Here is a 13692-nt window from a genome sequence, read left to right on the forward strand (position 1 = left end):
TACTCTACAATGAACAAGACAAAAAATGAATTAAAAGGTGCTGAGAATATTTGCTGGCTGAACACATCCACTATTACACGGAGCGTATATTAGATAGGTGTGTCAGCTTTGAGAGCACAGAATATTCTAAATCCATTGGAGCTGTGAGATATGGGTCGTACCGTGAGACATAGGTCGTACCGTGAGACATGGGTCGTACCGTGAGACATGGGTCGTACCGTGAGACATGGGTCGTACTGTGAGATGTGTCGCTTGAGGCATGGGGTCGTACCCAGGAAGATGGAATTCCATTTCATTTCTACTTTCTCGATGCCATTTTTACCTGATTACCTGAGCCTATTTATGACGTCATTCTAGTTGTGCTTGCGGGGGTTGAGCTCTGGCTCTTCGGTCCCGCCACTCAACTGTCCATCAAGAGGTGTACAGATTCCTGAGCCTACTGGGCTCTATCATATCTACACTTGAAACTGTGTATGGAGTCCACCACATTACTGCCTAATGCATTATGTGCTTCCGTTCTCCTCCGAACAGTACTGAGGAGCAGTATCCTTAAATAATATCTCCTTTACATCCGAGAGAGGTCACAATTACTTTTTTTTCACTAATTCCTTCCTCAAGGTGTGGTCATGTAAGCAGTAGCCATCAATAGTCCCACGTCCGGCATTGCTTGTCCAAGCTGGATCCTTCTTTACCAAACCCTAGGCTGGTCGGAGTCGAGGTAATTCAAGAGATAACACCGTGCCACGGAGACAAACTGACCCCCACGATGATTTTTTCCAAACTAGTCGCGAACTGCACAGAGAAATGTATTTTTAAAGCAAAAATTTCAAAACAAAGTGTTAATTAACAGAAATATTCTTCTATTGACATACTGACACCTGCTTTAATTGTGTTCGGAATGGGGAGGTTGAGGGGGGATAGGGTGAAAATGGAGGATATTGGAGGGTACAGGGGTAGGGGAAGGTAGGGATGGGGAGAGGAATGGAAGTGGGGATAAGGGAGGAGGGAGAGGTGAGAGGTTCCTACTTTAGGTTGCAATCAGGTTATAGTTCCTCATCGTACCATATTTGCTAGTGTTCTGTCTTCTTCCTTCCCCCAATCTCTCCTCCTTCTCTCCCTCCCCGTCCTCCTTCTCCCACTCCTTCTCTTGCTTCGTCTCCTCTGCTTCCTGATAACTGACCTCCTCGTCTCCTGGTCTGGTTAATTATATCATAGTGCCTGGTTAAGAGCTCTTGTCTCGTTTCTCAGCTGGGGTGGGTGAGGTGTGAAGGCAGGTGTGTGGGCAGGTATATAACCAGGTGTATATCGAGGTGTGTAGGCAGGTGTTGTATCAGGGGGTCGGGGATTTGATTAAACTTGATACTGAACTTTACTTACTTCTAGCGAACAGAGACCCCAACCACTACCCTGATTGAATAAAATCAACCACGACACTGCTGCTGGTGTCGTCAGTCAATCAGTAATGGACACAGGAGTGCATATTGGAAGACCACCCTGTAATAGCTGTTGACTGAGGGAGGGATTCAACGTTACCTTTACTTGGAGAAACGACCCCAATCTGGCCTATTTGTTATGTATACACCCCCTGTCGAGGCGCCGTGACTCCCCTACACTACACTTATTATGGGCTGATCTAATTACCCTTCATTATATTAGTGTACTGCCTACCAGTTTGCAACCGTTTCTATCTCTAAGAACGTAAGAAATATTGAGAAGATTCGTGTTAGAAATATTAATCTTACCCGTTCGGTCATATTCAACACCATATGTTTACAAGAACGACTGTTACCAAAATATACTAATATAAGGCAGGTATGGAGCCAGACTAGTTGTATAAGGGGGTGTATTGAGCCTCACCACTTGTATAAGGGGGTGTATTGAGCCTCACCACTTGTATAAGGTAGTGTATTGAGCCTCACCACTTGTATAAGGTAGTGTATTGAGCCTCACCACTTGTATAAGGTAGTGTATTGAGCCTCACCACTTGTATAAGGTAGTGTATTGAGCCTCACCACTTGTATAAGGTAGTGTATTGAGCCTCACCACTTGTATAAGGTAGTGTATTGAGCCTCACCACTTGTATAAGGTAGTGTATTGAGCCTCACCACTTGTGTAAGGCGGTGTATGGAGCCTCACCAGTTGTATAAGATAGTGTATAGAGCCTGGCAAGTTGTATAAGGCGGTGTATTGAGCCTCGCCAGTTCTTTAAGGCGGTGTATGAAGCCTCTACAGATTTATAAGGTAGTGTATGGATCCTCCCTAGTTGCATAAAGCGGTGAATGGAGCCTCACCAGTTGTATAAGAGGTGAATGGAGCCTCACCAGTTGTATAAAGCGGTGCATGGAGCCACACCAATTGTATAAAATGGTGTATGGAGCGTCACCAGTTGTATAAGGCAGTGGATGGAGCCTCACCAGTTGTTTAAAGCGGTGAATGGAGCCTCACCAGTTGTATAAAGCGGTGTATGGAGCCTCACCAGTTGTATAAAGCGGTGTATGGAGCCACATAATTGTATAAAGTGGTGTATGGAGCGTCACCAGTTGTATAAGGCAGTGGATGGAGCCTCACCAGTTGTTTAAAGCGGTGAATGGAGCCTCACCAGTTGTATAAAGCGGTGTATTGATCTACACCAGTTGTATAAGGCTGTGTATAGAGCCAGACCTGTTGTATAAGGTGGAGTATGGACCCTCACTAGTTGAATAAGGCGGTGTATGGAGCCTCACCAGTTGTATAAGGTAGGGTATGGAGCCTCATCTGTTCTATAAAGTGGTACATGAACATCACCAGTTGTATAAGGTGGTGTATGCAGCCTCACCAGTTGTATAAGGTGGTGTATGCAGCCTCACCAGTTGTATAGGATGGTGTATGGAGCCTCACCAATTCTATGAAGCGGTGTAATAAGCCACACCAGATGTATAAGGTGGTGTATGGGGCTCACCAGTTGTATAAAGCGGTGTACGGAGTCTCACCAGTTGTATAAGGTGATGTAGGGAGCCTCACCAGTTGTGTAAGGTGGTTGGAGCAACAACAGTTGTATAAGGAGTGTATTGAGTCTCACCAGTTGTATAAGGAGTGTATTGAGCCTCACCAGTTGTATAAGGTGGCGTATGGAGGCTCACCAGTTGTATAAGGCGGAGTATGGAACCTTACCTGTTGTATACGGCGGCATACGGAGCCTTAACAGTTGTTATAGGCGGTGTATGGAGCCTTACCAGTTGTTATAGGCGGTGTATGGAGCCTCACCAGTTGTATAAGGCGGTGTATGGAGCCTCACCAGTTGTATAAAGCGGTGTATGAGCCTCGACAGTTGTAATAGGGCGGTGTATAGAGCCTCACCAGTTGTATAAGGAGGTGTATGGAGCCAGACCAGTTGTATAAGGCGGTGTATACAGCAAAAAATGTTGTATAAGGTGGTGTATGGAGCCTCACCGATGCATAAGGGGTGTATGAGCCTCACCAGTTGTATAAGGAGGTGTATGGAGCCTCACCAGTTTATAGACGGTGTATGGAGCCTCACCCGTTGTATAGGCGGTGTATGGAACCTTACCAGTTGTATAAGGCGGTGTATGGAGGCCTCACCAGTTGTATAAGGAGGTGTATGGAGCCTCACCAGTTGTATAAGACGGTGTGTGGAGCCTCACCAGTTGAATAAGGCGGTGTATGGAGCCTTACCAGTTGTAAAAGGCGGTGTATGGAGTCTCACCAGTTGTATAAGCCGGTGTATGGAGCCTCACCAGTTGTATAAGCGGTGTCTATGAACCTCACCAGTTGTATAAGGTGGTGTATGAAAACTCACCAGTTGTATAAGATGGTGTATGGAAGCCTCACCAGTTGTATAATCGGTGTATGGAGTCTCACCAGTTGTATAAATGGTGTATGAAGCCACACCAGTTGTATAAGGTGGTGTAATGGGCTTCACCAGTTGTATAAAGCGGTGTATGGGAGTCTCACCAGTTTTATAAGACGGTGTATGGAGCCTCAACAGTTGTATAAGGGGGTGTATGGAGCCTCACCAGTTGTATAAGTGCGGTGTATGGAGCCTTACCAGTTGTATTAGGCGGTGTATGGAACCTAAACAGTTGTAATAGGCGGTGTATGGAGCCTCACTAGTTGTATAAGGCGGTGTATGGAACCTTACCAGTTGTATACGGCGGTGTATGGAGCCTCACCAGTTGTATAAGGAAGTGTATGGAGCCAGACCAGTTGTATAAGGCGGTTTATATAGCAGGAAATGTTGTATAAGGCGGTGTATGGAGCCTCACCAGTTGTATAAGGCGGTGTATGGAGCCACACCAGATGTATAAGGCGGTGATTGAAGCCTCACCAGTTGAATATAGCGGTGTATGGAGCCTCGCCAGTTGTATGAGGCGGTGTATAAGGTTTCCCTGTATAACAAATTATAATTTACAGACACATATGATGCAGTTCTTTGAAACTATTTTCAGACATAATAAACAGTTTTGTGTTGACCGCCTATGACATCACATAGGCCTAGGAGAACTTGTATACATTTGTATTCGTGCCAATATTCTCACTGTTTCATACAGCTATTCATTACGGTATGAATAGTGTGTGTGTAGGGATATGTATACGGTGTATTGTTCAAGTCTCATACACATGAGCAGGTGTATTATACAAATATACGCTGCAAGCTGTATTTCTTTGATGTATATTAATCTGTAGTGCCTGAGTCCTTGACCTGGGGGTTACTAACATTAAGATAATCTTTCTTCTTAAGTAGCTTTTCCCTAGAATGTATAAAGTTCTTCCCAAGAATGTGTAAAGTTCTTCCCTAGAATGTATAAAGCTCTTCCCTACAATGTACAAAGTTCTTCCTAGAATGTATAAAGTTCTTCCCTAGAATGTATAATGCTCTTCCATAGAATGTATAAGCTTTTTACTAGAATGTATAAAGTTCTTCCCTAGAATGTATAAAGCTCTTCCCTACAATGTACAAAGTTCTTCCCTAGAATGTATAAAGTTCTTCCCAAGAATGTATAATGCTCTTCCATAGAATGTATAAGCTTTTTACTAGAATGTATATTTTTTTCTAGACTTTCCTAGAGAGAGAGAGAGGAAGGGAGAGAGAGAGAGAGAGGAAGGGAGAGAGAGAGAGAGAGGAAGGGAGAGAGAGAGAGAGAGGAAGGGAGAGAGAGAGAGAGAGGAAGGGAGAGAGAGAGAGCGAGGAAGGGAGAGAGAGAGAGAGAGGAAGGGAGAGAGAGAGAGAGAGGAAGGGAGAGAGAGAGAGAGAGGAAGTGAGAGAGAGAGAGAGAGGAAGGGAGAGAGAGAGAGAGAGGAAGGGAGAGAGAGAGAGAGAGAGGAAGGGAGAGAGAGAGAGAGAGGAAGTGAGAGAGAGAGAGAGAGGAAGGGAGAGAGAGAGAGAGAGGAAGGGAGAGAGAGAGAGAGAGGAAGGGAGAGAGAGAGAGAGAGAGAGAGAGAGAGAGAGAGAGAGAGAGAGAGAGAGAGAGAGAGAGAGAGAGAGAGAGAGAGAGAGAGAGAGAGAGAGAGAGAGAGAGAGAGAGAGAGAGAGAGAGAGAGAGAGAGAGAGAGAGAGGAGAGAGAGAGAGAGAGAGAGAGAGAGAGAGAGAGAGAAATAATGATAATAATAATAATAATAATAACAATAATAATAATAATAATAATAATAATAATAATAATAATAATAATAATAATAATAAAGTTAGAAAGGCGGGGTCCAAGAGCTAACAGCGGATCCTGCAGGCACAAATAGTAAATACAATCTTCAAGCTTTAAGCTTAGATCTACACTCGCAGTGTCCTGAACCTCTTCACAATCTTGAAGTTTTAAATTTATTTGACAACTTTTATCAAAGGATTTTTTCTTGAAGGATGAAGAGCCTTTAATCACTTGTCTCTCCACAATCTTAATTGTGTTTTCACATTTGTTCGTAAATTCGAACACAGTTGTGTAGATGTGACCAATGTATTATATAGGTGTGACTGTATTATATATATATATATATATATTATTATTAAATATGACCGAAAAAGTAAGATTAATAATTCTAACACGAATTTTCTCAATCTTTCGTACATTACGCTTCACTGTTGGAGGTAAATGAAAAATCACTTCTCCAAAATTCATTTTTATTTCTAGTCTGACGCGACACGGGTGCGTTTCGTAAAACTTATTACATTTTCAAAGACTTCACAAATACACAACTGATTAGAACTTGCGTTTCCCTGATTTTATATCTACATTTGAGTGAGGTGGGAAGGATGATGTGGCATTAACACAAGACAGAACACTAGGGGATATTAATAGGGTATTAAAAGTATCAACACAAGACAGAACAGAAACAATGGGTATTGAATAGAAGTGTTTGTAGAAAGCCTATTGGTCCATATTTCTTGATGCTTCTATATTGGAGCGGAGTCTTGAGGTGGGTAGAATATAGTTGTGCAATAATTGGCTGTTGATTGCTGGTGTTGACTTCTTGATGTGTAGTGCCTCGCAAACGTCAAGCCGCCTGCTATCGCTGTATCTATCGATGATTTCTGTGTTGTTTACTAGGATTTCTCTGGCGATGGTTTGGTTATGGGAAGAGATTATATGTTCCTTAATGGAGCCCTGTTGCTTATGCATCGTTAAACGCCTAGAAAGAGATGTTGTTGTCTTGCCTATATACTGGGTTTTTTGGAGCTTACAGTCCCCAAGTGGGCATTTGAAGGCATAGACGACGTTAGTCTCTTTTAAAGCGTTCTGTTTTGTGTCTGGAGAGTTTCTCATGACTTGCTTATACATGTGTCCATCCGGGCTCAAGAAGGGTGCCTCTTTAGTACAAGCTTGGAGTAGTTTCCTTAGAATGTTTTCTGGTATGTCAAGAGGAGTACAGGCCGGATCACGATACACTCTGTCCGCTATCATCCCGATTGTTTCATCCACAGGTACGTGGATGAAACGTGGATCAAATGCGTTTGTCATGAGAAACTCTCCAGACACAAAACAGAACGCTTTAAAAGAGACTAACGTCGTCTATGCCTTCAAATGCCCACTTGGGGACTGTAAGCTCCAAAAAACCCAGTATATAGGCAAGACAACAACATCTCTTTCTAGGCGTTTAACGATGCATAAGCAACAGGGCTCCATTAAGGAACATATAATCTCTTCCCATAACCAAACCATCGCCAGAGAAATCCTAGTAAACAACACAGAAATCATCGATAGATACAGCGATAGCAGGCGGCTTGACGTTTGCGAGGCACTACACATCAAGAAGTCAACACCAGCAATCAACAGCCAATTATTGCACAACTATATTCTACCCACCTCAAGACTCCGCTCCAATATAGAAGCATCAAGAAATATGGACCAATAGGCTTTCTACAAACACTTCTATTCAATACCCATTGTTTCTGTTCAGTCTTGTGTTGATACTTTTAATACCCTATTAATATCCCCTAGTGTTCTGTCTTGTGTTAATGCCACATCATCCTTCCCACCTCACTCAAATGTAGATATAAAATCAGGGAAACGCAAGTTCTAATCAGTTGTGTATTTGTGAAGTCTTTGAAAATGTAATAAGTTTTACGAAACGCGCCCGTGTCGCGTCAGACTAGAAATAAAAATGAATTTTGGAGAAGTGATTTTTCATTTACCTCCAACAGTGAAGCGTAATGTACGAAAGATTGAGAAAATTCGTGTTAGAATTATTAATCTTACTTTTTCGGTCATATTTAATAATATATGTCTACAGGAAAGACTGCTACCAAAATATACTAATATATATATATATATATATATATATATATTGGACGTAATACATATATTAGAGCCTCGTTGGACGTAGAATCACTGTTTACCAACATACCTGTGGATGAAACAATCGGGATGATAGCGGACAGAGTGTATCGTGATCCGGCCTGTACTCCTCTTGACATACCAGAAAACATTCTAAGGAAACTACTCCAAGCTTGTACTAAAGAGGCACCCTTCTTGAGCCCGGATGGACACATGTATAAGCAAGTAGATGGGGTCGCCATGGGTTCTCCCCTAGGTGTCCTGTTTGCAAACTTCTACATGGGTACCATCGAGCAAAAAGTCTTAGTCGACATGAACTTGAAACCGGCCATATACTGCAGGTATGTTGACGACATTTTTACACAGGTACCTGATGTCAGACATCTGCAGGAACTGAAGGAGGCATTTGAGCAGAATTCTGTGTTGCGTTTCACTTACGAGATGGAGAAGGATGGGAAGCTGCCCTTTCTGGATGTAACAGTCGTGGAAAGGAGCGGAGGTTTCCACACTGCAGTCTACACTAAGGAAACGAACATAGGAATGTGCCTCAATGCCAACAGTGACTGCCCAGACAGGTACAAGAGGAGTGTTGTTAACGCTTATGTCGACCGTGCTCTCAGCCACAGCTCAGGATGGAAGCAAGTCGACGAAGAACTCTGTAGGGTAAGGCAGGTCCTAGTCAACAACGGCTTCTCCAATGGTTTCGTGGAAGACATCATAAGAAGGAAAGTGAAACGCCATGCAACCTCTGAAGAGACAACTAACACAACACCTATACCCCCTATTAGACTATTTTACAGGAACTTCTTTCCCACAGCCCATAAAACGGAGGAAAGGGTCCTGAAAGATATTGTTAGTAGAAATGTTATCCCTACAGACAAAAATCAGAAGATACAACTGACAATTTACTATAAAACCAAAAAAACGGCCAGCCTACTCATGAGAAACTCTCCAGACACAAAGCAGAACGCTTTAAAAGAGACCAACGTCGTCTATGCCTTCAAATGCCCTCTTGGGGACTGTAAGCCTCAAAAAACTCAGTATATAGGCAAGACAACAACATCTCTTTCCAGGCGTTTAACGATGCATAAGCAACAGGGCTCCATTAAGGAACATATAGTCTCTTCCCACAACCAAACCATCACCAGAGAAATCTTAGCAAACAACTTATAAATCATTAATAGATACAGCGATAGCAGGCGGCTTGACGTCTGCGAGGCATTACACATCAAGAAGTCAACACCAGCAATCAACAGCCAATTAATGCACAACTATATTCTACCCACTTCAAGACTCCGCTCCAATATATATATATATATATATATATATATATATATATATATATATATATATATATATATATATATATATATATATATATATATATATATATATATATATATATATATATATATATATATATATATATATATATATATACACATATATATATATATATATACATATATATATATATATATATATATATATATATATATATATATATATATATATATATATATATATATATATATATATATATATATATATATATATATATATATATATACACATATATATATATATATATATACATATATATATATATGTATATATATATATATATATATATATATATATATATATATATATATATATATATATATATATATGTATATTAGTATATTTTGGTAGCAGTCTTTCCTGTAGACATATTTTATTAAATATGACCGAAAAAGTAAGATTAATAATTCTAACACGAATTTTCTCAATCTTTCGTACATTATGCTTCACTGTTGGAGGTAAATAAAAAATCACTTCTCCAAAATTCATTTTTATTTCTAGTCTGACGTGACACGGGCGCGTTTCGTAAAACTTATTACATTTTCAAAGACTTCACAAATACACAACTGATTAGAACTTGCATTTCCCTGATTTTATATCTACTTTTGAGTGAGGTGGGAAGGGTGATGTGGCATTACATTTGAGTGAGGTGGGAAGGATGATGTGGCATTAGAGGATATTAATAGGGTATTAAAAGTATCAACACAAGACAGAACACGAAACAATGGATATTGAATAGAAGTGTTTGTAGAAAGCCTATTGGTCCATATTTCTTGATGCTTCTATATTGGAGCGGAGTCTTGAGGTGGGTAGAATATAGTTGTGCAATAATTGGCTGTTGATTGCTGGTGTTGACTTCTTGATGTGTAGTGCCTCGCAAACGTCAAGCCGCCTGCTATCGCTGTATCTATCGATGATTTCTGTGTTGTTTACTAGGATTTCTCTGGCGATGGTTTGGTTATGGGAAGAGATTATATGTTCCTTAATGGAGCCCTGTTGTTTATGCATCGTTAAACGCCTAGAAAGAGATGTTGTTGTCTTGCCTATATACTGGGTTTTTTGGAGCTTACAGTCCCCAAGTGGGCATTTGAAGGCATAGACGACGTTAGTCTCTTTTAAAGCGTTCTGTTTCGTGTCTGGAGAGTTTCTCATGAGTAGGCTGGCCGTTTTTCTGGTTTTATAGTAAATCGTCAGTTGTATCCTCTGATTTTTGTCTGTAGGGATAACGTTTCTATTAACAATATCTTTCAGGACCCTTTCCTCTGTTTTATGAGCTGTGGAAAAGAAGTTCCTGTAAAATAGTCTAATAGGGGGTATAGGTGTTGTGTTAGTTGTCTCTTCAGAGGTTGCATGGCTTTTCACTTTCCTTCTTATGATGTCTTCGATGAAACCATTGGAGAAGCCGTTATTGACTAGAACCTGCCTTACCCTACAGAGTTCTTCGTCGACTTGCTTCCATTCTGAGCTGTGGCTGAGAGCACGGTCGACGTATGCGTTAACAACACTCCTCTTGTACCTGTCAGGGCAGTCGCTGTTGGCATTTAGGCACATTCCTATGTTTGTTTCCTTTGTGTAGACTGCAGTGTGGAAACCTCCGCCCTTTTCCATGACTGTTACATCTAGAAAAGGCAGCTTCCCATCCTTTTCCGTCTCGTAAGTGAAACGCAGCACGGAACTCTGCTCAAATGCCTCCTTCAGCTCCTGCAGATGTCTGACATCAGGTACCTGTGTAAAAATGTCGTCAACATACCTGCAGTATATGGCCGGTTTCAAGTTCATGTCGACTAAGACTTTTTGCTCGATGGTACCCATGTAGAAGTTTGCAAACAGGACACCTAGGGGAGAACCCATAGCGACCCCATCTACTTGCTTATACATATGCCCATCCGGGCTCAAGAAGGGTGCCTCTTTAGTACAAGCTTGGAGTAGTTTCCTCAGAATACTTTCTGGCATGTCAAGAGGAGTACAGGCTGGATCACGATACACTCTGTCGGCTATCATTCCGATTGTCTCGTCCACAGGTACGTTCGTAAACAGCGATTCTACGTCCAACGAGGCTCTTATCCCTGTGGCCCGTGCGCCCCGCAGTAAGTCCACAAATTCCTTTGGAGACTTCAGGCTGAAGGCGCAAGGAACATAAGGAGTCAGCAGGCCGTTGAGTCGCTTTGCCAATCTGTACGTGGGTGTGGGTATCTGGCTAATGATTGGCCGAAGTGGGTTTCCAGGCTTGTGCGTCTTGACATTTCCATACGCATATCCAGGTTTATATTCCCCAATGATCTTTGGCAGGTGGAGTCCGGATTTCTTGGCGTTCACAGTTTCGATCAGTTTGTTGACCTTTGCTTTTAATTCGGCTGTAGTGTCCTTCGTTACCCTTTGGAACTTAGTTTGGTCAGAGAGTATGATGTTCATTTTCGCCAGATATTCGTCTTTTTTAAGAATGACATATATTGGCGACTTGTCACCTCTCCTGACAACTATCTCCTTGTTCTCGCGAAGGCTTTTAGCTGCCGCTCTAAGCTCGGGGGACAGTATGGTGCTTCTGTAGTTGCCTCGATTCTTTCCTCCTTCTGCAATAAGTTCTGCTTGTAAGGTATCTTTGGTAGTGACCTTCTTTTGTGTCTCGAGGTCGAATATGTCGTCCAACAGAATTTCCAACTCCACTTTCCGGGCATTTGAGCAGAGTTCCGTGCTGCGTTTCACTTACGAGACGGAAAAGGATGGGAAGCTGCCTTTTCTAGATGTAACAGTCATGGAAAAGGGCGGAGGTTTCCACACTGCAGTCTACACAAAGGAAACAAACATAGGAATGTGCCTAAATGCCAACAGCGACTGCCCTGACAGGTACAAGAGGAGTGTTGTTAACGCATACGTCGACCGTGCTCTCAGCCACAGCTCAGAATGGAAGCAAGTCGACGAAGAACTCTGTAGGGTAAGGCAGGTTCTAGTCAATAACGGCTTCTCCAATGGTTTCATCGAAGACATCATAAGAAGGAAAGTGAAAAGCCATGCAACCTCTGAAGAGACAACTAACACAACACCTATACCCCCTATTAGACTATTTTACAGGAACTTCTTTTCCACAGCTCATAAAACAGAGGAAAGGGTCCTGAAAGATATTGTTAATAGAAACGTTATCCCTACAGACAAAAATCAGAGGATACAACTGACGATTTACTATAAAACCAGAAAAACGGCCAGCCTACTCATGAGAAACTCTCCAGACACGAAACAGAACGCTTTAAAAGAGACTAACGTCGTCTATGCCTTCAAATGCCCACTTGGGGACTGTAAGCTCCAAAAAACCCAGTATATAGGCAAGACAACAACATCTCTTTCTAGGCGTTTAACGATGCATAAACAACAGGGCTCCATTAAGGAACATATAATCTCTTCCCATAACCAAACCATCGCCAGAGAAATCCTAGTAAACAACACAGAAATCATCGATAGATACAGCGATAGCAGGCGGCTTGACGTTTGCGAGGCACTACACATCAAGAAGTCAACACCAGCAATCAACAGCCAATTATTGCACAACTATATTCTACCCACCTCAAGACTCCGCTCCAATATAGAAGCATCAAGAAATATGGACCAATAGGCTTTCTACAAACACTTCTATTCAATATCCATTGTTTCGTGTTCTGTCTTGTGTTGATACTTTTAATACCCTATTAATATCCTCTAATGCCACATCATCCTTCCCACCTCACTCAAATGTAATGCCACATCACCCTTCCCACCTCACTCAAAAGTAGATATAAAATCAGGGAAATGCAAGTTCTAATCAGTTGTGTATTTGTGAAGTCTTTGAAAATGTAATAAGTTTTACGAAACGCGCCCGTGTCACGTCAGACTAGAAATAAAAATGAATTTTGGAGAAGTGATTTTTTATTTACCTCCAACAGTGAAGCATAATGTACGAAAGATTGAGAAAATTCGTGTTAGAATTATTAATCTTACTTTTTCGGTCATATTTAATAAAATATATGTATATATATACATATATATATATATATATATATATATATATATATGTATATATATATATATATATATATATATATATATATATATATATATATATATATATATATATATATGTATATATATATATGTATATATATATATATACTGTACCCCATGTACCCCATCCCCTCGTCCTCCCCACCATTACCCCATCCCGTCCCTTTGTCCTCCCCAACATCCCCACTCCAACGTCCCCCTCGTCTTCTTCCTAATCATTCCCTACTCAACCTTTCCATTGTCCTCCCCCACAATCTCCCACTCCCCCATCCATTCGTCCTCCCTACCATTCCCCCCTCCCCCGTTTTCTCGTCCTCCCCACCAACCCCCGCTCCTCCGTCCTTTTCTCCTCCCCACCATTCTCCATTCCCCTGTCCCTTCGTCCCCACCATCCCCAACTTCCATGTCGCCTCGTCCTCCCCACCATTACCCCCTCCCCTGTTCCCTCTTCTTCCCCACCATCCCCCCACTCCCATCCCCTCGTCCTCCCCACCATTCTCCACACACCCTCGTGCGATGCATTCCCAAATGCATTCCCAAATGATGGAAACATTTTGA

This window comes from Procambarus clarkii, chromosome 2, assembly GCF_040958095.1.
Source record: "Procambarus clarkii isolate CNS0578487 chromosome 2, FALCON_Pclarkii_2.0, whole genome shotgun sequence".
In the NCBI taxonomy this organism is placed as follows: Eukaryota; Metazoa; Arthropoda; class Malacostraca; order Decapoda; family Cambaridae; genus Procambarus; species Procambarus clarkii.